General features: G+C 57.3%; 7 non-coding genes and 5 pseudogenes across 7 annotated transcripts; all 12 read right to left on the bottom strand.

Annotated features, from left to right (window-relative positions):
• Positions 1–302: 302 nt before the first annotated feature.
• Positions 303–421, bottom strand: LOC146581102 (5S ribosomal RNA; annotated as a pseudogene).
• A 2,088-nt stretch (positions 422–2,509) lies between these two features.
• Positions 2,510–2,628, bottom strand: LOC146581101 (5S ribosomal RNA). The gene has a single exon (XR_014891839.1). It is a non-coding gene; the product is annotated as a 5S ribosomal RNA (ribosomal RNA).
• Positions 2,629–3,891: 1,263 nt separating this feature from the next.
• LOC146581100 (5S ribosomal RNA) lies at positions 3,892–4,010 on the bottom strand. The gene has a single exon (XR_014891952.1). It is a non-coding gene; the product is annotated as a 5S ribosomal RNA (ribosomal RNA).
• A 1,296-nt stretch (positions 4,011–5,306) lies between these two features.
• LOC146581099 (5S ribosomal RNA) lies at positions 5,307–5,425 on the bottom strand (annotated as a pseudogene).
• Positions 5,426–7,391: 1,966 nt separating this feature from the next.
• LOC146581098 (5S ribosomal RNA) lies at positions 7,392–7,510 on the bottom strand. Its single transcript, XR_014891838.1, has one exon. It is a non-coding gene; the product is annotated as a 5S ribosomal RNA (ribosomal RNA).
• Positions 7,511–8,453: 943 nt separating this feature from the next.
• Positions 8,454–8,572, bottom strand: LOC146581097 (5S ribosomal RNA; annotated as a pseudogene).
• A 1,262-nt stretch (positions 8,573–9,834) lies between these two features.
• Positions 9,835–9,953, bottom strand: LOC146581096 (5S ribosomal RNA). Its single transcript, XR_014891837.1, has one exon. It is a non-coding gene; the product is annotated as a 5S ribosomal RNA (ribosomal RNA).
• A 1,132-nt stretch (positions 9,954–11,085) lies between these two features.
• On the bottom strand, positions 11,086–11,204 carry LOC146581095 (5S ribosomal RNA; annotated as a pseudogene).
• A 1,214-nt stretch (positions 11,205–12,418) lies between these two features.
• LOC146581094 (5S ribosomal RNA) lies at positions 12,419–12,537 on the bottom strand. Its single transcript, XR_014891901.1, has one exon. It is a non-coding gene; the product is annotated as a 5S ribosomal RNA (ribosomal RNA).
• A 1,132-nt stretch (positions 12,538–13,669) lies between these two features.
• LOC146581093 (5S ribosomal RNA) lies at positions 13,670–13,788 on the bottom strand (annotated as a pseudogene).
• Positions 13,789–16,486: 2,698 nt separating this feature from the next.
• Positions 16,487–16,605, bottom strand: LOC146581092 (5S ribosomal RNA). Its single transcript, XR_014891836.1, has one exon. It is a non-coding gene; the product is annotated as a 5S ribosomal RNA (ribosomal RNA).
• A 1,289-nt stretch (positions 16,606–17,894) lies between these two features.
• LOC146581091 (5S ribosomal RNA) lies at positions 17,895–18,013 on the bottom strand. Its single transcript, XR_014891835.1, has one exon. It is a non-coding gene; the product is annotated as a 5S ribosomal RNA (ribosomal RNA).
• Between the last annotated feature and the right edge of the window lie 840 nt (positions 18,014–18,853).

Here is an 18,853-nt window from a genome sequence, read left to right as displayed (position 1 = left end):
TAAGTGGCCTCAGCCAGCAGCCACAGGCCCTGGTGTGGTGTAAGTGGCCTGAGCAAGAGCCACAGACCCTGGTGTGGTGTAATTGGCCTCAATAGCAACTAAGGCCCTGATGTGGTGTAAGTGGCCCCAGCCGGTCACTCAGGCCCTGGTGTGGTGTAGGTGGCATCAGCTAGCAGCACAAGACATTGGAAAACAGCCAAAAGCAATGTCGTTAATGTGCCCTCATTAATGGGGAGCTGCTTTTGGTCTTTTAATACACCCCTTCTCTGGATCAAAAGCGGTTCAATGACATGAAAATGAAAGGCTTACAGCACCAGGTATTCACAGGCAGTCTCCCATCCAAGTGCTAACCAAGCCAAGCCCTGCTTAGCTTCCGAGATCAGACGAGGTCAGGCGTGCTCAGGGTGGTATGGCCGTAAGCTGCTGGCCCCAGCACAATGTCTCAATTTATGGATTCAAGTGATTAGGTGGCAAGTACCTGAAGTTACGAAGACAATCCTATAGCCATACCTGCATGTTTGCATAATACCCTAACCCAAAGGCTCAGTTTGGCATTTATCCAACAGCACAGGCCCTGGATTGTTGAAGATGGCCTCAAGAACCAGCACAGGACCTAGTGTGTTTTACATGGCCACAGCAAGCAGCACAGGGCCTGGTTTGGTGAAGATGGCCTCAGCCAGCAGCCACAGGCCCTGGTGTGGTGTAAGTCGCCTCAGCCAGCAGCAAAAGGGCCCTGGTGTGGTGTAAGTCGCCTCAGCCAGCAGCCACAGGCCCTGGTGTGGTGTAGGTGGCCTCAGCAAGCAGCCACAGGCCCTGGTGTGGTGTAAGTGGCCTCAATAGCAACTAAGGCCCTGGTGTGGTGTAAGTGGCTTCAGCCAGCAGCCACAGGCTCTGGTGTGGTGTAACTGGCCTCAGCCAGCAGCCACAGGCCCTGGTGTGGTGTAAGTGGCCTCAGCCAGAGCCACAGGCCCTGATGTGGTGTAAGTGGCCTCAATAGCAACTAAGGCCCTGGTGTGGTGTAGGTGGCCTCAGCCAGCAGCCACAGGCCCTTGTGTGGTGTAAGTGGCCTCAATAGCAACTAAGGCCCTGGTGTGGTGTAGGTGGCCTCAGCCAGCAGCCACAGGCCCTGGTGTGGTGTAAGTGGCCTCAGCCAGCAGCCACAGGCCCTGGTGTGGTGTAAGTGGCCCCAGCCGGTCACTCAGGCCCTTGTGTGGTGTAAGTCGCCTCAGTCAGCAGCCACAGGCCCTGGTGTGGTGTAGGTGGCCTCAGCCAGAAGCGCAGGGCCTGGTGTGATGTGAGTGGCCTGAGCAAGAGCCACAGGCCCTGGTGTGGTGTAAGTGGCCTCAGCCAGCAGCCACAGGCCCTGGTGTGGTGTAAGTCGCCTCAGCCAGAAGCCACAGGCACTGGTGTGGTGTAAGTGGCCTCAGCCAGCAGCAAAAGGGCCCTGGTGTGGTGTAACTCGCCTCAGCCAGCAGCCACAGGCCCTGGTGTGGTGTAGGTGGCCTCAGCCAGCAGCCACAGGCCCTGGTGTGGTGTAAGTGGCCTCAACCAGCAGCCACAGGCCCTGGTGTGGTGTAAGTGGCCTCAGCCAGCAGCCACAGGCCCTGGTGTGGTGTAAGTGGCCTCAGCCAGTGCCACAGGCCCTGGTGTGGTGTAAGTGGCCTGAGCAAGAGCCACAGACCCTGGTGTGGTGTAATTGGCCTCAGCCAGCAGCCACAGGCCCTGGTGTGGTGTAAGTCGCCTCAGACAGAAGCCACAGGCACTGGTGTGGTGTAAGTGGCCTCAGCCAGCAGCAAAAGGGCCCTGGTGTGGTGTAAGTCGCCTCAGCCAGCAGCCACAGGCCCTGGTGTGGTGTAGGTGGCCTCAGCCACCAGCCACAGGCCCTGGTGTGGTGTAAGTGGCCTCAGCCAGCAGCCACAGGCCCTGGTGTGGTGTAAGTGGCCTCAGCCAGTGCCACAGGCCCTGGTGTGGTGTAAGTGGCCTGAGCAAGAGCCACAGGCCCTGGTGTGGTGTAAGTGGCCTGAGCAAGAGCCACAGACCCTGGTGTGGTGTAATTGGCCTCAATAGCAACTAATGCCCTGGTGTGGTGTAGGTGGCCTCAGCCAGCAGCCACAGGCCCTGGTGTGGTGTAAGTGGCCTGAGCAAGAGCCACAGGCCCTGGTGTGGTGTAAGTGGCCTGAGCAAGAGCCACAGACCCTGGTGTGGTGTAATTGGCCTCAATAGCAACTAATGCCCTGGTGTGGTGTAGGTGGCCTCAGCCAGCAGCCACAGGCCCTGGTGTGGTGAAAGTGGCCTCAGCCAGAGCCACAGGCCCTGATGTGGTGTAAGTGGCCCCAGCCGGTCACTCAGGCCCTTGTGTGGTGTAGGTTGCATCAGCTAGCAGCACAAGACATTGGAAAACAGCCAAAAGCAGTGTCGTTAATGTGCCCTCATTAATGGGCAGTTGCTTTTGGTCTTTTAATACACCCCTTCTCTGGATCAAAAGCGGTTCAATGACATGAAAATGAAAGGCTTACAGCACCAGGTATTCCCAGGCAGTCTCCCATCCAAGTACTAACCAAGCCCAGCCCTGCTTAGCTTCCGAGATCAGACGAGGTCGGGCGTGCTCAGGGTGGTATGGCCGTAAGCTGCTGGCTCCAGCACAATGTCTCAATTTGTGGATTCAAGTGATTAGGTGGCAAGTACCTGAAGTTACGAAGACAATGCTATAACCATACCTGCATGTTTGCATAATACCCTAACCCAAAGGCTCAGTTTGGCATTTATCCAACAGCACAGGCCCTGGATTGTTGAAGATGGCCTCAGGAACCAGCACAGGGCCTGGTGTGTTGTACATGACCACAGCAAGGAGCACAGGGCCTGGTTTGGTGAAGATGGCCTCGGCCAGAAGCGCAGGGCCTGGTGTGATGTGAGTGGCCTGAGCAAGAGCCACAGGCCTTGGAGTGGTGTAAGTGGCCTCAGCCAGCAGCCACAGGCCCTGGTGTGTGGTGTAAGTCGCCTCAGCCAGAAGCCACAGGCACTGGTGTGGTGTAAGTGGCCTCAGCCACCAGCAAAAGGGCCCTGGTGTGGTGTAAGTGGCCTCAGCCAGCAGCCACAGGCCCTGGTGTGGTGTAGGTGGCCTCAGCCAGCAGCCACAGGCCCTGGTGTGGTGTAAGTGGCCTCAGCCAGCAGCCACAGGCCCTGGTGTGGTGTAAGTGGCCTCAGCCAGCAGCCACAGGCCCTGGTGTGGTGTAAGTGGCCTCAGCCAGTGCCACAGGCCCTGGTGTGGTGTAAGTGGCCTGAGCAAGAGCCACAGACCCTGGTGTGGTGTAATTGGCCTCAGCCAGCAGCCACAGGCCCTGGTGTGGTGTAAGTCGCCTCAGACAGAAGCCACAGGCACTGGTGTGGTGTAAGTGGCCTCAGCCAGTAGCAAAAGGGCCCTGGTGTGGTATAAGTCGCCTCAGCCAGCAGCCACAGGCCCTGGTGTGGTGTAGGTGGCCTCAGCCACCAGCCACAGGCCCTGGTGTGGTGTAAGTGGCCTCAGCCAGCAGCCACAGGCCCTGGTGTGGTGTAAGTGGCCTCAGCCAGCAGCCACAGGCCCTGGTGTGGTGTAAGTGGCCTCAGCCAATGCCACAGGCCCTGGTGTGGTGTAAGTGGCCTGAGCAAGAGCCACAGGCCCTGGTGTGGTGTAAGTGGCCTGAGCAAGAGCCACAGACCCTGGTGTGGTGTAATTGGCCTCAATAGCAACTAAGGCCCTGGTGTGGTGTAGGTGGCATCAGCTAGCAGCACAAGACATTGGAAAACAGCCAAAAGCAATGTCGTTAATGTGCCCTCATTAATGGGGAGCTGCTTCTGGTCTTTTAATACACCCCTTCTCTGGATCAAAAGCGGTTCAATGACATGAAAATCAAAGGCTTACAGCACCAGGTATTCCCTGGCAGTCTCCCATCCAAGTACTAACCAAGCCCAGCCCTGCTTAGCTTCCGAGATCAGACGAGGTCGGGCGTGCTCAGGGTGGTATGGCCGTAAGCTGCTGGCCCCAGCACAATGTCTCAATTTATGGATTCAAGTGATTAGGTGGCAAGTACCTGAAGTTACGAAGACAATGCTATAACCATACCTGCATGTTTGCATAATACCCTAACCCAAAGGCTCAGTTTGGCATTTATCCAACAGCACAGGCCCTGGATTGTTGAAGATGGCCTCAGGAACCAGCACAGGGCCTGGTGTGTTGTACATGGCCACAGCAAGGAGCACAGGGCCTGGTTTGGTGAAGATGGCCTCGGCCAGAAGCGCAGGGCCTGGTGTGATGTGAGTGGCCTGAGCAAGAGCCACAGGCCTTGGTGTGGTGTAAGTGGCCTCAGCCAGCAGCCACAGGCCCTGGTGTGGTGTAAGTCGCCTCAGCCAGAAGCCACAGGCACTGGTGTGGTGTAAGTGGCCTCAGCCAGCAGCCACAGGCCCTGGTGTGGTGTAGGTGGCCTCAGCCAGCAGCCACAGGCCCTGGTGTGGTGTAGGTGGCCTCAGCCAGCAGCCACAGGCCCTGGTGTGGTGTAAGTGGCCTCAGCCAGCAGCCACAGGCCCTGGTGTGGTGTAAGTGGCCTGAGCAAGAGCCACAGGCCCTGGTGTGGTGTAAGTGGCCTGAGCAAGAGCCACAGACCCTGGTGTGGTGTAATTGGCCTCAATAGCAACTAATGCCCTGGTGTGGTGTAGGTGGCCTCAGCCAGCAGCCACAGGCCCTGGTGTGGTGTAAGTGGCCTCAGCCAGCAGCCACAGGCCCTGGTGTGGTGTAAGTGGCCTCAGCTAGCAGCCACAGGCCCTGGTGTGGTGTGAGTGGCCTCAGCCAGCAGCCACAGGCCCTGGTGTGGTCTAAGTGGCCTCAGCCAGTGCCACAGGCCCTGGTGTGGTGTAAGTGGCCTGAGCAAGAGCCACAGGCCCTGGTGTGGTGTAAGTGGCCTCAGCCAGCAGCCACAGGCCCTGGTGTGGTGTAAGTGGCCTCAGCCAGCAGCCACAGGCCCTGGTGTGGTGTAAGTGGCCTGAGCAAGAGCCACAGGCCCTGTTGTGGTGTAGATGGCCTCAGCCAGCAGCCACAAGCCCTGGTGTGGTGTAATTGGCCTCAATAGCAACTAAGGCCCTGGTGTGGTGTATGTGGCCTCAGCCAGCAAATAAGGCCGTGGTGTGGTGTAGGTGGCATCAGCTAGCAGCACAAGACATTGGAAAACAGCCAAAAGCAATGTCGTTAATGTGCCCTCATTAATGGGGAGCTGCTTTTGGTCTTTTAATACACCCCTTCTCTGGATCAAAAGCGGTTCAATGACATGAAAATCAAAGGCTTACAGCACCAGGTATTCCCAGGCAGTCTCCCATCCAAGTACTAACCAAGCCCAGCCCTGCTTAGCTTCCGAGATCAGACGAGGTCGGGCGTGCTTAGGGTGGTATGGCCGTAAGCTGCTGGCCCCAGCACAATGTCTCAATTTATGGATTCAAGTGATTAGGTGGCAAGTACCTGAAGTTACGAAGACAATCCTATAACCATACCTGCATGTTTGCATAATACCCTAACCCAAAGGCTCAGTTTGGCATTTATCCAACAGCACAGGCCCTGGATTGTTGAAGATGGCCTCAGGAACCAGCACAGGGCCTGGTGTGTTGTACATGGCCACAGCAAGCAGCACAGGGCCTGGTTTGGTGAAGATGGCCTCAGCAAGCAGCCACAGGCCCTGGTTTGGTGTAAGTGGCCTCAGCTAGCAGCCACAGGCCCTGGTGTGGTGTGAGTGGCCTCAGCCAGCAGCCACAGGCCCTGGTGTGGTCTAAGTGGCCTCAGCCAGTGCCACAGGCCCTGGTGTGGTGTAAGTGGCCTGAGCAAGAGCCACAGGCCCTGGTGTGGTGTAAGTGGCCTCAGCCAGCAGCCACAGGCCCTGGTGTGGTGTAAGTGGCCTGAGCAAGTGCCACAGGCCCTGGTGTGGTGTAAGTGGCCTAAGCCAGAGCCACAGGCCCTGGTGTGGTGTAAGTGGCCTCAATAGCAAATAAGGCCCTGGTGTGGTGTAAGTGGCCTGAGCAAGAACCACAGGGCCTGGTTTGGTGAAGATGGCCTCGGCCAGAAGCGCAGGGCCTGGTGTGATGTGAGTGGCCTGAGCAAGAGCCACAGGCCTTGGTGTGGTGTAAGTGGCCTCAGCCAGCAGCCACAGGCCCTGGTGTGGTGTAAGTGGCCTCAGCCAGAAGCCACAGGCACTGGTGTGGTGTAAGTGGCCTCAGCCAGCAGCAAAAGGGCCCTGGTGTGGTGTAGGTGGCCTCAGCCAGCAGCCACAGGCCCTGGTGTGGTGTAAGTGGCCTCAATAGCAACTAAGGCCCTGGTGTGGTGTAAGTGGCTTCAGCCAGCAGCCACAGGCCCTGGTGTGGTGTAAGTGGCCTCAGCCAGCAGCCACAGGCCCTGGTGTGGTGTAGGTGGCCTCAGCCAGCAGCCACAGGCCCTGGTGTGGTGTAAGTGGCCTCAATAGCAACTAAGGCCCTGGTGTGGTGTAAGTGGCTTCAGCCAGCAGCCACAGGCTCTGGTGTGGTGTAACTGGCCTCAGCCAGCAGCCACAGGCCCTGGTGTGGTGTAAGTGGCCTCAGCCAGAGCCACAGGCCCTGATGTGGTGTAAGTGGCCCCAGCCGGTCACTCAGGCCCTGGTGTGGTGTAATTGGCCTCAGCCAGCAGCCACAGGCCCTGGTGTGGTGTAAGTCGCCTCAGACAGAAGCCACAGGCACTGGTGTGGTGTAAGTGGCCGCAGCCAGCAGCAAAAGGGCCCTGGTGTGGTATAAGTCGCCTCAGCCAGCAGCCACAGGCCCTGGTGTGGTGTAGGTGGCCTCAGCCAGCAGCCACAGGCCCTGGTGTGGTGTAAGTGGCCTCAGCCAGCAGCCATAGGCCCTGGTGTGGTGTAAGTGGCCTCAGCCAGCAGCCACAGGCCCTGGTGTGGTGTAAGTGGCCTCAGCCAGTGCCACAGGCCCTGGTGTGGTGTAAGTGGCCTGAGCAAGAGCCACAGGCCCTGGTGTGGTGTAAGTGGCCTGAGCAAGAGCCACAGACCCTGGTGTGGTGTAATTGGCCTCAATAGCAACTAATGCCCTGGTGTGGTGTAGGTGGCCTCAGCCAGCAGCCACAGGCCCTGGTGTGGTGTAAGTGGCCTGAGCAAGAGCCACAGGCCCTGGTGTGGTGTAAGTGGCCTGAGCAAGAGCCAAAGACCCTGGTGTGGTGTAATTGGCCTCAATAGCAACTAAGGCCCTGGTGTGGTGTAGGTGGCATCAGCTAGCAGCACAAGACATTGGAAAACAGCCAAAAGCAATGTCGTTAATGTGCCCTCATTAATGGGCAGCTGCTTTTGGTCTTTTAATACACCCCTTCTCTGGATCAAAAGCGGTTCAATGACATGAAAATCAAAGGCTTACAGCACCAGGTATTCCCAGGCAGTCTCCCATCCAAGTACTAACCAAGCCCAGCCCTGCTTAGCTTCCGAGATCAGACGAGGTCGGGCGTGCTCAGGGTGGTATGGCCGTAAGCTGCTGGCTCCAGCACAATGTCTCAATTTGTGGATTCAAGTGATTAGGTGGCAAGTACCTGAAGTTACGAAGACAATGCTATAACCATACCTGCATGTTTGCATAATACCCTAACCCAAAGGCTCAGTTTGGCATTTATCCAACAGCACAGGCCCTGGATTGTTGAAGATGGCCTCAGGAACCAGCACAGGGCCTGGTGTGTTGTACATGACCACAGCAAGGAGCACAGGGCCTGGTTTGGTGAAGATGGCATCGGCCAGAAGCGCAGGGCCTGGTGTGATGTGAGTGGCCTGAGCAAGAGCCACAGGCCTTGGAGTGGTGTAAGTGGCCTCAGCCAGCAGCCACAGGCCCTGGTGTGTGGTGTAAGTCGCCTCAGCCAGAAGCCACAGGCACTGGTGTGGTGTAAGTGGCCTCAGCCAGCAGCCACAGGCCCTGGTGTGGTGTAGGTGGCCTCAGCCAGCAGCCACAGGCCCTGGTGTGGTGTAGGTGGCCTCAGCCAGCAGCCACAGGCCCTGGTGTGGTGTAAGTGGCCTCAGCCAGCAGCCACAGGCCCTGGTGTGGTGTAAGTGGCCTGAGCAAGAGCCACAGGCCCTGGTGTAGTGTAATTGGCCTCAATAGCAACTAAGGCCCTGGTGTGGTGTAAGTGGCTTCAGCCAGCAGCCACAGGCTCTGGTGTGGTGTAACTGGCCTCAGCCAGCAGCCACAGGCCCTGGTGTGGTGTAAGTGGCCTCAGCCAGAGCCACAGGCCCTGATGTGGTGTAAGTGGCCCCAGCCGGTCACTCAGGCCCTGGTGTGGTGTAGGTGGCATCAGCTAGCAGCACAAGACATTGGAAAAGAGCCAAAAGCAGTGTCGTTAATGTGCCCTCATTAATGGGCAGCTGCTTTTGGTCTTTTAATACACCCCTTCTCTGGATCAAAAGCGGTTCAATGACATGAAAATGAAAGGCTTACAGCACCAGGTATTCCCAGGCAGTCTCCCATCCAAGTACTAACCAAGCTCAGCCCTGCTTAGCTTCCGAGATCAGACGAGGTCGGGCGTGCTCAGGGTGGTATGGCCGTAAGCTGCTGGCCCCAGCACAATGTCTCAATTTATGGATTCAAGTGATTAGGTGGCAAGTACCTGAAGTTACGAAGACAATCCTATAACCATACCTGCATGTTTGCATAATACCCTAACCCAAAGGCTCAGTTTGGCATTTATCCAACAGCACAGGCCCTGGATTGTTGAAGATGGCCTCAGGAACCAGCACAGGGCCTGGTGTGTTGTACATGGCCACAGCAAGCAGCACAGGGCCTGGTTTGGTGAAGATGGCCTCGGCCAGAAGCGCAGGTCCTGGTGTGATGTGAGTGGCCTGAGCAAGAGCCACAGGCCTTGGTGTGGTGTAAGTGGCCTCAGCCAGCAGCCACAGGCCCTGGTGTGGTGTAAGTCGCCTCAGCCAGAAGCCACAGGCACTGGTGTGGTGTAAGTGGCCTCAGCCACCAGCAAAAGGGCCCTGGTGTGGTGTAAGTGGCCTCAGCCAGCAGCCACAGGCCCTGGTGTGGTGTAGGTGGCCTCAGCCAGCAGCCACAGGCCCTGGTGTGGTGTAAGTGGCCTCAGCCAGCAGCCACAGGCCCTGGTGTGGTGTAAGTGGCCTCAGCCAGCAGCCACAGGCCCTGGTGTGGTGTAAGTGGCCTCAGCCAGTGCCACAGGCCCTGGTGTGGTGTAAGTGGCCTGAGCAAGAGCCACAGACCCTGGTGTGGTGTAATTGGCCTCAGCCAGCAGCCACAGGCCCTGGTGTGGTGTAAGTCGCCTCAGACAGAAGCCACAGGCACTGGTGTGGTGTAAGTGGCCTCAGCCAGCAGCAAAAGGGCCCTGGTGTGGTATAAGTCGCCTCAGCCAGCAGCCACAGGCCCTGGTGTGGTGTAGGTGGCCTCAGCCACCAGCCACAGGCCCTGGTGTGGTGTAAGTGGCCTCAGCCAGCAGCCACAGGCCCTGGTGTGGTGTAAGTGGCCTCAGCCAGCAGCCACAGGCCCTGGTGTGGTGTAAGTGGCCTCAGCCAGCAGCCACAGGCCCTGGTGTGGTGTAAGTGGCCTGAGCAAGAGCCACAGGCCCTGGTGTGGTGTAAGTGGCCTGAGCAAGAGCCAAAGACCCTGGTGTGGTGTAATTGGCCTCAATAGCAACTAAGGCCCTGGTGTGGTGTAGGTGGCATCAGCTAGCAGCACAAGACATTGGAAAAGAGCCAAAAGCAATGTCGTTAATGTGCCCTCATTAATGGGGAGCTGCTTTTGGTCTTTTAATACACCCCTTCTCTGGATCAAAAGCGGTTCAATGACATGAAAATCAAAGGCTTACAGCACCAGGTATTCCCAGGCAGTCTCCCATCCAAGTACTAACCAAGCCCAGCCCTGCTTAGCTTCCGAGATCAGACGAGGTCGGGCGTGCTCAGGGTGGTATGGCCGTAAGCTGCTGGCCCCAGCACAATGACTCAATTTATGGATTCAAGTGATTAGGTGGCAAGTACCTGAAGTTTCGAAGACAATCCTATAACCATACCTGCATGTTTGCATAATACCCTAACCCAAAGGCTCAGTTTAGCATTTATCCAACAGCACAGGCCCTGGATTGTTGAAGATGGCCTCAGGAACCAGCACAGGGCCTGGTGTGTTGTACATGGCCACAGCTAGCAGCACAGGGCCTGGTTTGGTGAAGATGGCCTCGGCCAGAAGAGCAGGGCCTGGTGTGATGTGAGTGGCCTGAGCAAGAGCCACAGGCCCTGGTGTGGTGTAAGTGGCCTGAGCAAGAGCCACAGGCCCTGGTGTGGTGTAAGTGGCCTCAGCCAGCAGCCACAGGCCCTGGTGTGGTGTAAGTCACCTCAGCCAGAAGCCACAGTCCCTGGTGTGGTGTAAGTGGCCTCAGCCAGCAGCAACAGGCCCTGGTGTGGTGTAAGTCGCCTCAGCCAGCAGCCACAGGCCCTGGTGTGGTCTAAGCGGCCTGAGCCAGTGCCACAGGCCCTGGTGTGGTGTAAGTGGCCTGAGCAAGAGCCACAGACCCTGGTGTGGTGTAAATGGCCTCAATAGCAACTAAGGCCCTGGTGTGGTGTATGTGGCCTCAGCCAGCAGCCACAGGCCCTGTTGTGGTGTAACTGGCCTCAGCCAGAGCAACAGGCCCTGATGTGGTGTAAGTGGCCCCAGCCGGTCACTCAGGCCCTGGTGTGGTGTAATTGGCCTGAGCAAGAGCCACAGGCCTGGTGTGGTGTAAGTGGCCTGAGCAAGAGCCACAGAGCCTGGTGTGGTGTAATTGGCCTCAATAGCAACTAAGGCCCTGGTGTGGTGTAGGTGGCCTCAGCCAGCAGCCACAGACCCTGGTGTGGTGTAAGTGGCCTCAGCCAGAGCCACAGGCCCTGATGTGGTGTAAGTGGCCCCAGCCGGTCACTCAGGCCCTGGTGTGGTGTAGGTGGCATCAGCTAGCAGCACAAGACATTGGAAAAGAGCCAAAAGCAATGTCGTTAATGTGCCCTCATTAATGGGGAGCTGCTTTTGGTCTTTTAATACACCTCTTCTCTGGATCAAAAGCGGTTCAATGACATGAAAATGAAAGGCTTACAGCACCAGGTATTCCCAGGCAGTCTCCCATCCAAGTACTAACCAAGTCCAGCCCTGCTTAGCTTCCGAGATCAGACGAGGTCGGGCGTGCTTAGGGTGGTATGGCCATAAGCTGCTGGCCCCAGCACAATGTCTCAATTTATGGATTCAAGTGATTAGGTGGCAAGTACCTGAAGTTACGAAGACAATCCTATAACCATACCTGCATGTTTGCATAATACCCTAACCCAAAGGCTCAGTTTGGCATTTATCCAACAGCACAGGCCCTGGATTGTTGAAGATGGCCTCAGGAACCAGCACAGGGCCTGGTGTGTTGTACATGGCCACAGCAAGCATCACAGGGCCTGGTTTGGTGAAGATGGCCTCAGCCAGAAGCACAGGGCCTGGTGTGATATGAGTGGCCTGAGCAAGAGCCACAGGCCCTGGTGTGGTGTAAGTGGCCTCAGCCAGCAGCAAAAGGGCCCTGGTGTGGTGTAAGTCGCCTCAGCCAGCAGCCACAGGCCCTGGTGTGGTGTAGGTGGCCTCAGCCAGCAGCCACAGGCCCTGGTGTGGTGTAAGTGGCCTCAACCAGCAGCCACAGGCCCTGGTGTGGTGTAAGTGGCCTCAGCCAGCAGCCACAGGCCCTGGTGTGGTGTAAGTGGCCTCAGCCAGCAGCAAAAGGGCCCTGGTGTGGTATAAGTCGCCTCAGCCAGCAGCCACAGGCCCTGGTGTGGTGTAGGTGGCCTCAGCCAGCAGCCACAGGCCCTGGTGTGGTGTAAGTGGCCTCAGCCAGCAGCCACAGGCCCTGGTGTGGTGTAAGTGGCCTCAGCCAGCAGCCACAGGCCCTGGTGTGGTGTAAGTGGCCTCAGCCAGTGCCACAGGCCCTGGTGTGGTGTAAGTGGCCTGAGCAAGAGCCACAGGCCCTGGTGTGGTGTAAGTGGCCTGAGCAAGAGCCACAGACCCTGGTGTGGTGTAATTGGCCTCAATAGCAACTAATGCCCTGGTGTGGTGTAGGTGGCCTCAGCCAGCAGCCACAGGCCCTGGTGTGGTGTAGGTGGCCTCAGCCAGCAGCCACAGGCCCTGGTGTGGTGTAAGTGGCCTCAGCCAGCAGCCACAGGCCCTTGTGTGGTGTAATTGGCCTCAATAGCAACTAAGGCCCTGGTTTGGTGTATGTGGCCTCAGCCAGCAAATAAGGCCCTGGTGTGGTGTAGGTGGCATCAGCTAGCAGTACAAGACATTGGAAAACAGCCAAAAGCAATGTCGTTAATGTACCCTCATTAATGGGCAGCTGCTTTTGGTCTTTTAATACACCCCTTCTCTGGATCAAAAGCGGTTCAATGACATGAAAGGCTTACAGCACCAGGTATTCCCATGCAGTCTCCCATCCAAGTACTAACCAAGCCCAGCCCTGCTTAGCTTCCGAGATCAGACGAGGTCGGGCGTGCTCAGGGTGGTATGGCCGTAAGCTGCTGGCCCCAGCACAATGACTCAATTTATGGATTCAAGTGATTAGGTGGCAAGTACCTGAAGTTTCGAAGACAGTCCTATAACCATACCTGCATGTTTGCATAATACCCTAACCCAAAGGCTCAGTTTAGCATTTATCCAACAGCACAGGCCCTGGATTGTTGAAGATGGCCTCAGGAACCAGCACAGGGCCTGGTGTGTTGTACATGGCCACAGCTAGCAGCACAGGGCCTGGTTTGGTGAAGATGGCCTCGGCCAGAAGAGCAGGGCCTGGTGTGATGTGAGTGGCCTGAGCAAGAGCCACAGGCCCTGGTGTGGTGTAAGTGGCCTGAGCAAGAGCCACAGGCCCTGGTGTGGTGTAAGTGGCCTCAGCCAGCAGCCACAGGCCCTGGTGTGGTGTAAGTCACCTCAGCCAGAAGCCACAGTCCCTGGTGTGGTGTAAGTGGCCTCAGCCAGCAGCAACAGGCCCTGGTGTGGTGTAAGTCGCCTCAGCCAGCAGCCACAGGCCCTGGTGTGGTCTAAGCGGCCTGAGCCAGTGCCACAGGCCCTGGTGTGGTGTAAGTGGCCTGAGCAAGAGCCACAGACCCTGGTGTGGTGTAAATGGCCTCAATAGCAACTAAGGCCCTGGTGTGGTGTATGTGGCCTCAGCCAGCAGCCACAGGCCCTGTTGTGGTGTAACTGGCCTCAGCCAGAGCAACAGGCCCTGATGTGGTGTAAGTGGCCCCAGCCGGTCACTCAGGCCCTGGTGTGGTGTAATTGGCCTGAGCAAGAGCCCCAGGCCTGGTGTGGTGTAAGTGGCCTGAGCAAGAGCCACAGAGCCTGGTGTGGTGTAATTGGCCTCAATAGCAACTAAGGCCCTGGTGTGGTGTAGGTGGCCTCAGCCAGCAGCCACAGGCCCTGGTGTGGTGTAAGTGGCCTCAGCCAGAGCCACAGGCCCTGATGTGGTGTAAGTGGCCCCAGCCGGTCACTCAGGCCCTGGTGTGGTGTAGGTGGCATCAGCTAGCAGCACAAGACATTGGAAAAGAGCCAAAAGCAATGTCGTTAATGTGCCCTCATTAGTGGGCAGCTGCTTTTGGTCTTTTAATACACCCCTTCTCTGGATCAAAAGCGGTTCAATGACATGAAAATGAAAGGCTTACAGCACCAGGTATTCCCAGGCAGTCTCCCATCCAAGTACTAACCAAGCCCAGCCCTGCTTAGCTTCCGAGATCAGACGAGGTCGGGCGTGCTCAGGGTGGTATGGTCATAAGCTGCTGGCCCCAGCACAATGACTCAATTTATGGATTCAAGTGATTAGGTGGCAAGTACCTGAAGTTACGAAGACAATCCTATAACCATACCTGCATGTTTGCATAATACCCTAACCCAAAGGCTCAGTTTAGCATTTATCCAACAGCACAGGCCCTGGATTGTTGAAGATGGCCTCAGGAACCAGCACAGGGCCTGGTGTGTTGTACATGGCCACAGCTAGCAGCACAGGGCCTGGTTTGGTGAAGATGGCCTCGGCCAGAAGAGCAGGGCCTGGTGTGATGTGAGTGGCCTGAGCAAGAGCCACAGGCCCTGGTGTGGTGTAATTGGCCTCAATAGCAACTAAGGCCCTGGTGTGGTGTAAGTGGCCTGAGCAAGAGCCACATACCCTGGTGTGGTGTAATTGGCCTCAATAGCAACTAAGGCCCTGGTGTGGTGTAGGTGGCCTCAGCCAGCAGCCACAGGCCCTGGTGTGGTGTAAGTGGCCCCAGCCGGTCACTCAGGCCCTGGTGTGGTGTAGGTGGCATCAGCTAGCAGCACAAGACATTGGAAAACAGCCAAAAGCAATGTCGTTAATGTGCCCTCATTAATGGGGAGCTGCTTTTGGTCTTTTAATACACCCCTTCTCTGGATCAAAAGCGGTTCAATGACATGAAAATGAAAGGCTTACAGCACCAGGTATTCCCAGGCAGTCTGTACTAACAAAGCCCAGCCCTGCTTAGCTTCCGAGATCAGACGAGGTCGGGCGTGCTTAGGGTGGTATGGCCGTAAGCTGCTGGCCCCAGCACAATGTCTCAATTTATGGATTCAAGTGATTAGGTGGCAAGTACCTGAAGTTACGAAGACAATCCTATAACCATACCTGCATGTTTGCATAATACCCTAACCCAAAGGCTCAGTTTGGCATTTATCCAACAGCACAGGCCCTGGATTGTTGAAGATGGCCTCAGGAACCAGCACAGGGCCTGGTGTGTTGTACATGGCCACAGCAAGCAGCACAGGGCCTGGTTTGGTGAAGATGGCCTCAGCAAGCAGCCACAGGCCCTGGTTTGGTGTAAGTGGCCTCAGCTAGCAGCCACAGGCCCTGGTGTGGTGTGAGTGGCCTCAGCCAGCAGCCACAGGCCCTGGTGTGGTCTAAGTGGCCTCAGCCAGTGCCACAGGCCCTGGTGTGGTGTAAGTGGCCTGAGCAAGAGCCACAGGCCCTGGTGTGGTGTAAGTGGCCTCAGCCAGCAGCCACAGGCCCTGGTGTGGTGTAAGTGGCCTGAGCAAGTGCCACAGGCCCTGGTGTGGTGTAAGTGGCCTAAGCCAGAGCCACAGGCCCTGGTGTGGTGTAAGTGGCCTCAATAGCAAATAAGGCCCTGGTGTGGTGTAAGTGGCCTGAGCAAGAACCACAGGGCCTGGTTTGGTGAAGATGGCCTCGGCCAGAAGCGCAGGGCCTGGTGTGATGTGAGTGGCCTGAGCAAGAGCCACAGGCCTTGGTGTGGTGTAAGTGGCCTCAGCCAGCAGCCACAGGCCCTGGTGTGGTGTAAGTCGCCTCAGCCAGAAGCCACAGGCACTGGTGTGGTGTAAGTGGCCTCAGCCAGCAGCAAAAGGGCCCTGGTGTGGTGTAAGTCGCCTCAGCCAGCAGCCACAGGCCCTGGTGTGGTGTAGGTGGCCTCAGCCAGCAGCCACAGGCCCTGGTGTGGTGTAAGTGGCCTCAGCCAGCAGCCACAGGCCCTGGTGTGGTGTAAGTGGCCTCAGCCAGCAGCCACAGGCCCTGGTGTGGTGTAAGTGGCCTCAGCCAGTGCCACAGGCCCTGGTGTGGTGTAAGTGGCCTGAGCAAGAGCCACAGACCCTGGTGTGGTGTAATTGGCCTCAGCCAGCAGCCACAGGCCCTGGTGTGGTGTAAGTCGCCTCAGACAGAAGCCACAGGCACTGGTGTGGTGTAAGTGGCCTCAGCCAGCAGCAAAAGGGCCCTGGTGTGGTGTAAGTGGCCTCAGCCAGCAGCCACAGGCCCTGGTGTGGTGTAGGTGGCCTCAGCCACCAGCCACAGGCCCTGGTGTGGTGTAAGTGGCCTCAGCCAGCAGCCACAGGCCCTGGTGTGGTGTAAGTGGCCTCAGCCAGCAGCCACAGGCCCTGGTGTGGTGTAAGTGGCCTCAGCCAGTGCCACAGGCCCTGGTGTGGTGTAAGTGGCCTGAGCAAGAGCCACAGGCCCTGGTGTGGTGTAAGTGGCCTGAGCAAGAGCCACAGACCCTGGTGTGGTGTAATTGGCCTCAATAGCAACTAATGCCCTGGTGTGGTGTAGGTGGCCTCAGCCAGCAGCCACAGGCCCTGGTGTGGTGTAAGTGGCCTGAGCAAGAGCCACAGGCCCTGGTGTGGTGTAAGTGGCCTGAGCAAGAGCCACAGACCCTGGTGTGGTGTAATTGGCCTCAATAGCAACTAATGCCCTGGTGTGGTGTAGGTGGCCTCAGCCAGCAGCCACAGGCCCTGGTGTGGTGAAAGTGGCCTCAGCCAGAGCCACAGGCCCTGATGTGGTGTAAGTGGCCCCAGCCGGTCACGCAGGCCCTTGTGTGGTGTAGGTTGCATCAGCTAGCAGCACAAGACATTGGAAAAGAGCCAAAAGCAGTGTCGTTAATGTGCCCTCATTAATGGGCAGCTGCTTTTGGTCTTTTAATACACCCCTTCTCTGGATCAAAAGCGGTTCAATGACATGAAAATAAAAGGCTTACAGCACCAGGTATTCCCAGGCAGTCTCCCATCCAAGTACTAACCAAGCCCAGCCCTGCTTAGCTTCCGAGATCAGACGAGGTCGGGCGTGCTCAGGGTGGTATGGCCGTAAGCTGCTGGCTCCAGCACAATGTCTCAATTTGTGGATTCAAGTGATTAGGTGGCAAGTACCTGAAGTTACGAAGACAATGCTATAACCATACCTGCATGTTTGCATAATACCCTAACCCAAAGGCTCAGTTTGGGATTTATCAAACAGCACAGGCCCTGGATTGTTGAAGATGGCCTCAGGAACCAGCACAGGGCCTGGTGTGTTGTACATGGCCACAGCAAGGAGCACAGGGCCTGGTTTGGTGAAGATGGCCTCGGCCAGAAGCGCAGGGCCTGGTGTGATGTGAGTGGCCTGAGCAAGAGCCACAGGCCTTGGTGTGGTGTAAGTGGCCTCAGCCAGCAGCCACAGGCCCTGGTGTGGTGTAAGTCGCCTCAGCCAGAAGCCACAGGCACTGGTGTGGTGTAAGTGGCCTCAGCCAGCAGCCACAGGCCCTGGTGTGGTGTAGGTGGCCTCAGCCAGCAGCCACAGGCCCTGGTGTGGTGTAGGTGGCCTCAGCCAGCAGCCACAGGCCCTGGTGTGGTGTAAGTGGCCTGAGCAAGAGCCACAGGCCCTGGTGTGGTGTAATTGGCCTCAATAGCAACTAATGCCCTGGTGTGGTGTAGGTGGCCTCAGCCAGCAGCCACAGGCCCTGGTGTGGTGTAAGTGGCCTCAGCCAGCAGCCACAGGCCCTGGTGTGGTGTAAGTGGCCTGAGCAAGTGCCACAGGCCTGGTGTGGTGTAAGTGGCCTGAGCAAGAGCCACAGACCCTGGTGTGGTGTAATTGGCCTCAATAGCAACTAATGCCCTGGTGTGGTGTAGGTGGCCTCAGCCAGCAGCCACAGGCCCTGGTGTGGTGTAAGTGGCCTCAGCCAGCAGCCACAGGCCCTGGTGTGGTGTAAGTGGCCTGAGCAAGTGCCACAGGCCTGGTGTGGTGTAAGTGGCCTGAGCAAGTGCCACAGGGCTGGTGTGGTGTAAGTGGCCTGAGCAAGAGCCACAGACCCTGGGGTCGTGTAATTGGCCTCAATAGCAACTAAGGCCCTGGTGTGGTGTAGGTGGCCTCAGCCAGCAGCCACAGGCCCTGGTGTGGTGTAAGTGGCCTCAGCCAGAGCCACAGGCCCTGATGTGGTGTAAGTGGCCCCAGCCGGTCACTCAGGCCCTGGTGTGGTGTAGGTGGCATCAGCTAGCAGCACAAGACATTGGAAAAGAGCCAAAAGCAATGTCGTTAATGTGCCCTCATTAATGGGCAGCTGCTTTTGGTCTTTTAATACACCCCTTCTCTGGATCAAAAGCGGTTCAATGACATGAAAATGAAAGGCTTACAGCACCAGGTATTCCCAGGCAGTCTCCCATCCAAGTACTAACCAAGCCCAGCCCTGCTTAGCTTCCGAGATCAGACGAGGTCGGGCGTGCTCAGGGTGGTATGGCCGTAAGCTGCTGGCCCCAGCACAATGACTCAATTTATGGATTCAAGTGATTAGGTGGCAAGTACCTGAAGTTTCGAAGACAATCCTATAACCATACCTGCATGTTTGCATAATACCCTAACCCAAAGGCTCAGTTTAGCATTTATCCAACAGCACAGGCCCTGGATTGTTGAAGATGGCCTCAGGAACCAGCACAGGGCCTGGTGTGTTGTACATGGCCACAGCTAGCAGCACAGGGCCTGGTTTGGTGAAGATGGCCTCGGCCAGAAGAGCAGGGCCTGGTGTGATGTGAGTGGCCTGAGCAAGAGCCACAGGCCCTGGTGTGGTGTAAGTGGCCTGAGCAAGAGCCACAGGCCCTGGTGTGGTGTAAGTGGCCTCAGCCAGCAGCCACAGGCCCTGGTGTGGTGTAAGTCACCTCAGCCAGAAGCCACAGTCCCTGGTGTGGTGTAAGTGGCCTCAGCCAGCAGCAACAGGCCCTGGTGTGGTGTAAGTCGCCTCAGCCAGCAGCCACAGGCCCTGGTGTGGTCTAAGCGGCCTGAGCCAGTGCCACAGGCCCTGGTGTGGTGTAAGTGGCCTGAGCAAGAGCCACAGACCCTGGTGTGGTGTAAATGGCCTCAATAGAAACTAAGGCCCTGGTGTGGTGTATGTGGCCTCAGCCAGCAGCCACAGGCCCTGTTGTGGTGTAACTGGCCTCAGCCAGAGCAACAGGCCCTGATGTGGTGTAAGTGGCCCCAGCCGGTCACTCAGGCCCTGGTGTGGTGTAATTGGCCTGAGCAAGAGCCACAGGCCTGGTGTGGTGTAAGTGGCCTGAGCAAGAGCCACAGAGCCTGGTGTGGTGTAATTGGCCT

The sequence above is a fragment of the Mchenga conophoros genome, linkage group LG3, assembly GCF_057382185.1.
Source record: "Mchenga conophoros isolate Kocher_MC1m ecotype Shallow Benthic linkage group LG3, M_conophoros_male_GT1.1, whole genome shotgun sequence".
NCBI lineage: Eukaryota > Metazoa > Chordata > Actinopteri > Cichliformes > Cichlidae > Mchenga > Mchenga conophoros.
The sequence above is the reverse complement of the archived record's forward strand: the minus strand, read 5'-3'. Positions and strand labels throughout refer to the sequence as shown.